General features: G+C 28.7%; 1 protein-coding gene across 9 annotated transcripts in view; it reads left to right on the top strand.

The window, feature by feature from the left end:
* Window positions 1-12,436, top strand: part of LOC145259173 (homeobox-containing protein 1-like) — a 294,675-nt gene that overhangs the window by 131,935 nt on the left and 150,304 nt on the right. The gene's annotated exons all lie outside the window — the stretch shown is intronic.

The following is a 12,436-nucleotide window of genomic DNA, read 5'->3' as shown; positions in this document are numbered from 1 at the left end:
AAAAAAAGTATGTGACAACCTCTCCATCAGATATTTTGGCAGAAGGGATGCAAACAGAAGCTATTCTCTGGATATTGAGCACTTTTTTATGACTATGTACCAGCTGAAGCAAATTTATTTAAAGCTGCTTCAATCTAGAAAGATATGTCTTTATGGTCTGTTGTAATGAAAACAAACTAAACAATTCAGTTTCAAAAATAACAGAGTAGAATTTGTGTTAACCGAAATAAACATTTTTATATTATAAAAATGATTAGTCATGATTCATTGTGTTAGTAAAAGAAAAAAAAAATTAGGAGTTATGATAAAAAGTGATTTACATAACCCTTGAAATAAGAGAAATGTTTTGATGTAATGTAATTAGCCACCACAAGAAAATGCCAAATAAATAGTACAGTTGAAAAACTTTTCACCCTGTTTAAGTGCAAAAAAAACAAAAAAAAACTATGTAAATGAAATTTTTTTTTTGTTGTTGGATTTTTTTAAATAAAGAATCGTAGTTGGATGGGATTGTTTTTCTTTTAAATAAGAATTTAACCCTCTAGTAAAAAAAAAATCAAAATAAGGAAATTGTTTTTTGTTTTAATATAATTATCTCCCAAAATTACAAAACATCCTTATTTAAAAATAAAACAAAATGATCATCAGTAGGTGTACACAAACGTGAAAAACTAATGCTTGTACAAGAATCTCCTAATCCACAGTGTTAATTGCGAAATCACGTTAGAAATTATTGTATTTAAACTAATTCCAAAAATAATGCTTGAAAGTTTTTTTTTTATTTTTGTTTTAAATGAAGAATCATAATTGGATTGTTTATTTCTTTTAAATAAAAAATGTAACTCTGATAAAAAAAAGAAAATCGAAATAAGGAAATTGTTTTCAGTTTTCTTATAATCATCTATGAAATTACAAAACACCCCTGTTTAAATGCAAAAAAAAACAACAAAAAAAACACCACCAGTTAATGTACAAAGGGAAATAATGTATTTGATTCAACAGGTGGCATCCAGGGGAAATAGCTCGAAAATACTTTCTAAAAAAAATCGATGTCGGTAATGATGATTCAAAATAAATTAAATTAAATATATTATCAATATAAACCAACTTTAAATAACAATCCTTAATAGAACACTTAAAACAATTCTCTCGTTATAAGCGGTAACTAACATAGATATTTTAGTAAAATCGATTTTCCTAAATGTAATGTGCAAATGAGCATATATCTTGCAAGAATCCTTTATGCATATATTTTGCAAGAATCCTGAGCGTATAATTTTGCAAGAATCATACTTATAAAAAAGTAAATGAAATAAAGTTTATGCAAGTATTCAGTATAAAATTAATTAGAAAAGTAATAATCAAATTGTGAACAAATAAACACAGGAATACGAATTGTATGTTCTGATGCTATACTTCACCTTTCCTGTTCAAAAATGGTTAAATTAAATAGATAAGCATACAAATGAAAATGTCTATTAATAACGATAATCAGAAACTCAGTGTAAGCCCTTTCTGCTTTACTATTTATTAGATTAACTTCATGCTTTGCCATGACAACGCATGTATTATAAACATTGGGTTGCATATTACAATTATGTATATATATATATTTTTTAATAGGATATTAATAAACAAATATATAATAAAAAAAATAAGATCAGCATATTTTATTGACGCACACAGCCTAACACAAAAACTTAATAGGTTTAACATTAATGCTGTCTCCATTACGGATGCACAGCATTACCTACTTTCGGTAAGAATTTAAATAATAACCGATATCTCGTCCGTTAAACAATTAAACAAAACATTTAAATCAACAAATAATAAAAAAAAAGATTAAATTTAACAGATGAATAAATAAAAAAATTAAAATGTCTGTATTGTAATATATATATATATATATATATATATATATATATACTAGCATGGGTGCCCGGCGTTGCCCGAGTATTTGGAAGTGTATGTTGAGCAAAAAAGAAAAAGCAGTCAATTTTTTTTTTAATTTTACCCCTATTATGACCCCTTAAAATTTATAGTTTCGGGCTCAAATCACTTTATTAAGTTACATCCAGGTTCAAGGAACCTATATCTAAAATTTCAAGTGTCTAGACCCAAAATTGTCGGAGGAGTTTTGTAGAGTTCTTAAAGGTCAAATCGTTGAAATTTGACCCCTTAACAGCCAAATTTCTGGCTGACACCCATCACATCGATTTTCCCAAATCTCAGTACCCGGTATTTCAAATTTCAAGTCTATAGACTAAAAATTGACAGTTATTGCGTAGGGAAATGTACACAGACAGACAGACAGACAGACAGACAGACACATTCACTTTTATAGATATAATAGATATATATATATATATATATATAAACCCATGCATAAACCATTTTCTTCTTTACAGTTGTTCCGTTCCCACACCTCATTTTCGCATTTCAATGTTTTCCTTTTTTAGGGACATTCTTTGGTCCCTTTTCTCTTGAAAAAGAGATGTTATTTCGATATATTAAGAACTCCACGATCCCTGTTACATCAAACAGTAAGTTCATATTTACTGATTTGTATTGTAATTATCTTGAAAAATAAATGGATATATAAAGTCAAATAAAATAACAAAACAAATAAGACTTTCGTTCGTTTGTCCAGTTTTGTTCATACGTCATGCCAATACAACAGCCAGTTACAGCAGTTACAGCATTGCTATAATCTTCTTATAATCTCATATATATATATATATATATATATATATATATATATATATAATGTGTGTGTCTGTATTAGTTGGATTCTTCTGACTACTATTCTCAACCTCCAACTCCTTCAGCAGATAGAAATCCTAAGGAATTTGCAAATATATTTTTTGTTGTCCACACTAAGAATTGAACCTTCAGCCTTCAGAAGGAAGTCACTTTTACCACTGAATTTTTATCAAGTTCTCTACCCACTGTAGACCATTCTAGTACAAATTGTACGAGCCTTACACCTATTTTATTTATAGATGTAAATATCACACATATATATATAATCTAGAGAGAGAAATAAAAAGGAACAAACCGTATTATGTGTTCATCAACGTTTCGTCTTTATTTCAAGACTTCCTCTGGATGAATGAATGAATATCTCGAAATAAAGACGAAACGTCGATGAACACATAATACAGTTTGTTCCTTTTTATTTCTCTATTTTGTCGGAATACTATTTCCATTAGTTTCATCATATATATATATATATATATATATATATATATATATATATAGCCTTTGAGCAGTCGAGTGTGAGGGGAAAATTTACTCGCCCCCAAATATTTTTAATCGTCCGGCTTTGTCTTTGTTTCAGTCAATAATAGTAAATAATTTTACAACAATTATATTTTTCTTTATTCTTAATAAAAATATCAACAAACTATTCTTTCAATACCCAAATTATGTCGTAAAATTTCATACAAAAATTAAAATATCTAGCCTAAACCGTGGGTGTTGAAAAAAAAAGTGTTACGAAATCTCCAGATATTCACGATTGTGGACTGAAATCTCCTGGTACAAGATCTCCGTGGCCCGAAATCTCCAATATTCAAAAAAAGAAAAAAAAGAAGAAAAAAAATACCATTTATGGAATGAACTAGATTTCTTAGAAAATCGGCATGGCTTAATATCTTTTTAAAATTTAAACGGTCAATTTTTCTTTGTAATTTATGGAATAAAAGCTTCGATATAGAACAGAAATTGGTCTCTTTTGTTTCTATTAAAACAAAGAATTCACCTCGGAACAACATTCTAAAATTTAGAATATTATTTTTTAAATTGTGTATCGATGATTTTTTGAAAGTTGCACAAAAAAAAGCATGCAAATATCTGAATTTATATAATTGAGAAAAATATGATTACTTACTTGTTGTATAATTTAATTTTCGGTGTGTGCTTGATGGAACGATGTGTTTTTTCCTCTTTCAAATGTTCGTCTTTATTTTTGTAAGCATAAAGTGTATGTAGTTGTAGCGTTGAAGAATTTTTTTTTCAAATGAATTTCAAAATCAGAGAGCTAAATGAAGGCGACATTTTGACTACATGCTGAATGTATAAATTTGACTTCTTGTTGACCTTTAGCGTGACCACTCTTTTTTCAATACGATATTCCAATGGTCTCACAGCTAGAGATGAAAGAATTCACAAATGATGACATATATATATACATAATTGTAATATGCAACTCAATGTTTATAGTCACCGCATATTTGAGGGTCATAAAAATGAGTTTTTCCCCGTTTCTTTATTTAAAGAAATTTTATTGACTGGTGGGCGAGTGATTTACTACTTTTAGTCGCCCCAAGAAATTTTCAATTGACTGTGGCGACCGGTCGCGTAAAGTCTCAAAGGCTATATATATATATATATATATATATATATATATATATATATATATATATATATGTGTGTGTGTGTGTGTTAGTGTTGGAACAATGAATCGAAATTTAAAAAAAAAAAAAAAAAATCGGAACTTTTTGAGGTATTGGAATTGGAAAAATTTGCAAGTTTTGTATTGAAATGTCTTCAGTAAGTATTGATAATTGAAAGAAAGAACAGGCGATTTTGACCACAGTTAATATCTTACAAAGCCTAATATAAGTGCATTTGGAAAATTTTATCATTACACAATCCGAAAGGCTCAACATCAATCAACAGTAGGTTCTTTTATATGACAGGGGCACGTTTGAAAGGAATCTTTCTTTTTAAACCACAATTGAACCATGTATAAATACACACGGATGATAAAACGCTTTGGATAATCACAGATTTCAAGGGTGTTCTGCTAAAATCGTCATATTTTTAAAACCAAAGCATCTTAAGTCCTCAAAATACAAGTGTTTGGAAATAGATATACTTTCAAATGAATTAATAAATAACAAATGTACTTTATATTTTTAAAGAGTTTTGAGCAAATAAAGTGAAAAAAATATGTGAACATCATAAAACAGCGTTTTTGGTAAGGTTTGTAAAGACGCCCCCCTCCCTTTGATTTGTAAATGCTTGTACCGTGTTTCTATTAAGAATTTTGTCATTAAATTTGGAAACTATCCAAAAGAGATGCCACTTTTAATGTTTGGAGTGTCCAAAATACTTTTGACCACTCGTTATTTAAAAAAAGACTTCAACATAACGAGTATTGAAAATTTTGCAAAAGAATTTTCTTCAGACACCACTGTTAAATAAAATAATCTTTTTTTACTGTTTACTATTAGAAGTATAATTGTGTGTTGTTTTCTCTTGTGGTAGCTAGCAATTTAAAATCATGATACTCGGAAAAAAATCCTTTTAGTTTGAGTGTAAGACAGACTATTAGTAGGAGCAGTATCAGTAGCGGCTGTAAACAACAAACGTTTTTTTGTTATTTATTTTTGTTGATTTTTATTTCAGAACAATCTTTTTTTTTTAATTAAAAATATGAATATAAAAAAAATGTTTGTACATGTTAGAGCTATTTTATTAACAATATAAATATTTCAAAAATTTTGCCAGTGGTCAAATGTAAAAAATGTTTAAATTTAAAATTTTTTTGTGATTCCGATACCCTAAAAAGTTTTTATTTTCCGATTGATTGTTCTAATGCTAATATACATACATTGGTCAAATGTTAAAAATATTTATATTGTTGAAAAGGCAAGAAAATAAGCTTTCTAAATGTATAACTTGCGTGCATTAGTTTTTACAGTGAATTAAACTGTTTTGCAACCGAAAATGTGAAATATGATTTTTTTATTTCACGTGTACGAGCGTACCTCCCCCCCCCTCTATATTTTTTATTTTCGTCTTTCTTAAAATGTTTTCAGCGGATTATTATCGAATGGAAACTAATTTACCCCCCACCTCCATGCAAAATCAATATTTAAATATTTGTAGGTGTTCAGTTTCTAGTGAAGTTAAGAAGTAAAAATGTCTTAAACTGGAAAGTTTATAAACGAATTTTTTTGGTAAGCTATATATAAGCATGAAAAAAACATCTTTTCTATAAGAAAAGTGCACGATTTATCTCCCATAAAAATGAATTAATCAACTGTTCTAAAACGCTAGAATGATCTCGAAATGGTGAATTATTTTACATTAAATTTATGTGAAACCAAACCCACTCTAAATTCTAAAATTGTTTTTGTTTCTATCAAGTCTTGAAGATGTTCACACATAATTTCCCTTAGCCCTATCATTAACTCAAAATCAGAGTGGTAACCTCCCCACCCTACCATAATTGCACAAAGACTCTCTTTAAACCACATGTGATTGCCTTTAGAAAAAAAAAAAAAAAAGCCGCCTAGGATTTATCTCCCATAGAAAAAAAATGGCTAACTAAACGCTGGAAAAGCTCAAAATGAGGAATCATTTTACATTAAATTCTAAAATATTTTTTGTTTATCTTTCATTAAAGTTTTTCAAGGTGTTCACACGTAATTATCTACAAAGGTAGAATCATATATTTTGGAGAGGTGGTCAGATGGAGTGGAGGGTAACAATAATACCAAAGAAATATTGCACTATATTCGTTTTTAAACAGTTTTAGATTTAGATTTAAGTTTTTTGGACCTAAAATGCATTAAAATTCAACTTTCAGTTCTTTAACATCTTTTCTTTTAATGGATACATTGCATTGTTAAGGAATTACAGCATATTTATGTGCATTTACTGCATATTTTTTGGAAACCATTTTCATTAATTTGGAGATTTTCAGTCGCATATTCTGATTCCTTGCACAAGAATACACTTATATGGCAAATTTTGTTGCTTAATCTTGTGTTTTAACAAAGATACAACATTTTTACTGAAAAAGTAGTGTAAAAAATGTGACAAAACGCATATGGTCTTAAAGAAGGAATAATATAGAAAGGTGCAAAGCACAAAAATAATAACTTTCTTAATTTTAATCAGATTTAAATTTAAAAAGCTTTTTTCTTAGCTTATCCAGCTATTTCTATGGATGCTATTATGGAGATATTTTAAGTCATTTTGATTTTTTTGTGTATTGCTAAACCATGATATTTGACTTTATTTTAAACTTAAATATGAGCTATTGTCACCACACAAGCAGTAAGGCCACGCATATACAATCGACAATAGGTTCTTTGATATGACAGAGGCGCGTTCGAAATGAATGTTTCTGTTAGAGCACAATTGAAGCATGATATTTGACTTTTGCATTTTAAACTTCAAAACTTTAAAATTCAAGCCATTATATTTAAAAATCATTTTATAAAATCAACAGTAGGTTCTCTACAGTGCAATGTAGACTGTGAACTGTCACTGTAGGGAGGGGCTGTGAAACTTCCTCCCAATGCACTGCGATGGGTCCCCAACTAGAGCAATCAATCAATCGATTTCATTGATTTCAATAACAATAAAATCCTGGGTGAGTCTCCTTCCTCGTGTATATTATTGGGGGTGGGGGTACAGAATTTTATGAAGTTTAAGATTGAAAAAAATTGTAATTTGGCAAGCGTTATTACTTTCATACATACACAAATACACAAATATACATTTAATAACGTTATTTTTATGTTTTTACATGCATATGTTTTTATATGCATATGGACTTCTGATGGTAACAAATAATTCTGGAGAGCTAAATATTTTTTCTATATTTTTATTTTATTTCTTTTTTAACTTTTGAAATCACTAATATATATTGGGTACAATGTATTAATCAATAGAAAATTGGTTCTCTGCATGAATGGAAATATATTTGAGTGTATTTTACGACTGTGCAACATCTGTTGGGCTGCTAGTATAAATATAAAAGTGGCCTTGTCTGTCTGTGAGAGTAACAGTTTCTACCAAACTCTGTCAATTTTTGATTTACAGACTTGAAACTTGATGTATAGGTGATTTGGACCTGTGGAACGAATTTGATTTGTTTTTTAGTTGGTAAAAATAGCTGCTATGGGGTCAAAATTGAAAAAGATATTGGAACTTAGCAGGTGTAAATTGACTTAAAGGGTGTTCTACGCATATGCAAATATACATTATTAGGTTAAACAACGTCATTTTTTTTTTTTTTTTTTTTTTTTTTTAACTTTTTACCTTTTTACCTGCCTATAAACGTTGCTCAGGGGATAATGAATAAAGCTGGAAAGCTTTATATCTTAGTTTCGATTCTAGCTGATAGCACCAAATCACTCTATATATTGGGCAATTTTTTAAATATAATAATCAATATAGAATTGGCTCTATAATAATAAATACGAAATTTGCATAAATTAAAATATATTTAAGCATATTTTATGACCAGGCCACCTGCTTGTGTGTGTGTATATATATATGTGTGTGTGTGTGTGTGTATTATTATTTAACTTTTTATTTATAACTTCTGGAAATTTTTCATATGTAATAATATTGAAAATAATTAAAAGGTTTAATAAAACAAATATAATTTGTTTTATTAATTTTAGTTATAATCTTTCAACCGACATAGATATGAAAGAATTAAATATATTTTTACTGATTGAATTTAAAAATTGTAATTGATTATTCGAATAAGATGTTGGAGGATTTTTTATATTATTTTATTTATTTTTAGCCATCGTCCCCTTTCATTGTTGAATCATTAATAAGGGAGTGAAATGTCATGTTAAGGAAAAGCCTTCAGCAAAGGGAGAGAGGGCCCGTGGTTCAGTTCAGCTGGGCCAGCCTGATTTACTTTTCTCCGGCTCAAGCTCAAGCTCAACCCTTCCTCCTACTCTTCCACTGTCAGTTCGCCCCCCCCCCTCATCACTCCAATCTGTTTGTGGCTTTTGATGAGTCACACAAGAAGATGACTGAATGAAATAAATTATGATAGATTTGGAAATTGCTCAGCTTTTATGCAAATTAATGAAATTCCACGCCAGCAGAATTCCCCCTTCTCATCCATAAACATAGTTGTTGTTATAAACTTGTAACTTTCCATCATTTTTTTTATTTCTTTCCCTTTCGGCCATTTTTATCCTTTTCCCCGGGACCTGATCTCTTGTAGCTCATGGCTTATTGGGTTTCTTCTTTGTCAATACAGATTCTCGCTTTTACTTGATGTTATCATCTTGATTGTTGTTGTTGTAGATATTTATTTTTCTCCATTTTTCTCTTCTTTCTATGTTTTTATTCTTGTTTTTAGTTAATAATAAAGATTTCCTCATAATTATTTATGTTCGATACCATTGAGTAGATGTGTATAGTTGCATAGATAGTTTTGTGTGTATGCGTACATAGCCGTGTGTGTATATATGAATGTCTGTATACAAATGAGCAATAGGAATTATGGCATTCATTTTTGGCAATATAAACTATTCTGTTTTTTAAATTTTTATTATATTTTTTATTCCATTTTTATTATAATTTTTATTCCATTTTTATTATATTTTTTTATTCCATTTTTATTATATTTTTTTATTCCATTTTTATTATATTTTTTTATTCCATTTTTATTATATTTTTTATTCCATTTTTATTATATTTTTTATTCCATTTTTATTATATTTTTTATTCCATTTTTATTATATTTTTTATTCCATTTTTATTATATTTTTTATTCCATTTTTATTATATTTTTTATTCCATTTTTATTATATTTTTATTCCATTTTTATTATATTTTTTATTCCATTTTTATTATATTTTTTTATTCCATTTTTATTATATTTTTTATTCCATTTTTATTATATTTTTTATTCCATTTTTATTATATTTTTTATTCCATTTTTATTATATTTTTTTATTCCATTTTTATTATAATTTTTATTCCATTTTTATTATAATTTTTATTCCATTTTTATTTCATTTTTATTTTATTTTTAAAATTTTTTATTCTATTTTTTTAATTCTATTTTTAATTTTTTATTCTATTTTATAATCTATTTATTTTATTTTGTTTTTATTCTATTTTTATTCATTTTTTACTTTTTAGTTTTAGTATTTTAAAAACGAGCTACTGTAGTAGGGGTTATATTTTTGGTGGAGGGAGGAGGGGTCAACTTTAACAATTGTTTGTTTACATTTAAGTTTTTGCATGTTTGTATAGTCTGGGTAGCAGTGAGGAAATTTCAAAACTGGCAACCTGAGGAAAGAATTTATTAAAGTAGTTTTTGTTGATGTCTATGTATGTATGAATATATGCATTTGTTTACCAGCAATATATGGACGACATGTGATGTTCTGCTTGCGTGTTAATGAATGAAGGGTGTGTGGGGGAGAGATTATCTACTGATGTTATTTTCTGTCCTGTTTTCTCAACGATTGGACTGACTGGACTCTACTGAACCTTTCTCTTCTACCAACTGCCTTTATGTTCATGTTGCACTCGCATTCTTTGAAACTTCCTCACATTACTGGATATTCTGCTTAGCACCACCTTAACCATGAGCTGATATAAGAATTTTTAAAATGTGACAAAAATTTTGATCATCAATCCATTTTATCTTAACAGATGGGGGCATGTTTGATGAGATTCTGTTAAAATAATTTATTTTAAGAATATTTCATATTTTAAATCATTTACAATCAATACCAATTTACTTACAATCTCTCTCTCTCTCTCTCTCTATTATATCTAGTGATGAGACGATTTCAATATTTTTACAGCTTCTGATTTCGATTTTTAAAAAAAATTTCCAAATATAGAGTATGAGTGGGGATCGAGTTACTGAAAAAAATGTAATGTAAGCATATTTTTGTAAACGTAAAAGCACTTATAGGAGTAATCTATGGATTTTAGTTTTACTGATAATTTAAAATCAATAAATATTTATTTCATCAATATTGGCCATGCAAAATTAAGTTTTAAACAATCGAAACAAAGAAAAACAATAAAAAGAATTATTTTTTGGCATTGAAAAATAGACACAAATTTTTCCAATACCCCCCCAAATTTTTACATTTTGCAATTCCCATTTCCGATTGTTTTAATACTAATTATATTTCTATATAAAGTTAGGCTTGTGCATTTAGTTATATATTTCTGTACGAAACTTATTAAACTATGAATTTGGGAACTAAGAGTAAGAGGTTATATTTTGGACTATAGTTTAATTTAGGTTCTTTTTGCAAATGGGATAAAAATGGGTGAAAGCCCTTAGTAATAATTTAGATACCTCTCAATTTTATGTCTTCTGTAGCATCTGACTTAACAGATTAACTATTAGCATAGATAACTATATACTGTCTAAAAACTTTCAACTTAAACTGAATAGCCAACGTGCTGCTGCAATTGCACATTGAAATCACTATTTTAATTACTTTAAATGAAACGGATGTTCATAAAGTAAAACCGCCTATTGAACGGCTAGCAACCATTGCCGAAATATCATTGAAAATGCTCCAAGTGTTAAGTCTAAAGTAGTGCTGAGCAGAGGTTAGGTTCTCATGTTTTTGTGCATAGCAAACGAGGTTCTGAACAGATGTGTAACTTCCATCGCAACCATCATAAACTGAGGTTATTATTTCAGCACCAACGAAGCCAAACTCTTTACTAAGAACTTCACATCACTCCATCTTGTGTGATAATGGCCACTGAATTTTCTCCTATGACTAACAATATGCTGAGTGACATCCAACATCTATACAAGATATTCTCAAACTTATCAAGAAATTTGATTCCAGCGGCCCTGACAATATCCCAATCATTGTGCTCAAAAAGCTATAACTGGAACTAACTCCAATACTTGCCCAGCTGAAACATCACCAACAATTTTCCTTACTCTCTATCTGTGCCCAAAACTAAATGAAAATTCTGTGAGCAGAACTTCTTTCCTAGAACTGTCTGCCTGTGGAACAAAATACTGCGTCTTGTTCCCGGCTGACTATAACATGGTTGTCTTCAAATTTAATATAAATTCCTATTGCGTCGCCCACTTAGATAATTGAGCTCTGAGTTCCATCATGACTGATCTCGTTGTTTCCCCATCTACCTAATACTTAACCCTTATCCTAGAGTGACCTCTGGGTCTTGATAAGTGGTAACCCCAAACCAACCCTGACCCCAAGAAAAAAATGTATTCCTCAAATTTCAGTTTTTTTGGGCTAATAAGGGCATAATATAGCACAACCTCTCATTTTCAAATTGAAATATTTCAAATTTACATTTAATTTGATCCATAATTAGACACTAATCAAGCAAAGTTTCCTTTAAACGTGAGACTTTAATTTTAGACATTTTTTGACTCCAAAACATAATGGATTTTAATGAAAATTGTAAACAAATTATCTAGATATGTTTTATAGATAATTTCTGTAAGTGAACTTAAAAGTGGTGCAAACTTCTGTTTGGGGAATTTTAAGTATGAACTAGTAGCATAAAGATGTTTTTAGGCTTTAATGAAGAGATGCTTATAAAATTTATTCTGTCCAATTATGTGCTGATGCCATATGGAAAGGTATGAACCCCAAATTTCTACCCAACTATGGGTAAAATAGCAACTTGTGTT

Source organism: Euprymna scolopes, chromosome 34 (genome assembly GCF_053919585.1).
Source record: "Euprymna scolopes isolate OS-2025 chromosome 34, ASM5391958v1, whole genome shotgun sequence".
Classification (NCBI taxonomy): domain Eukaryota; kingdom Metazoa; phylum Mollusca; class Cephalopoda; order Sepiida; family Sepiolidae; genus Euprymna; species Euprymna scolopes.
Note: the sequence above shows the minus strand (reverse complement) of the source record. Positions and strands in the feature narration are given on the sequence as shown.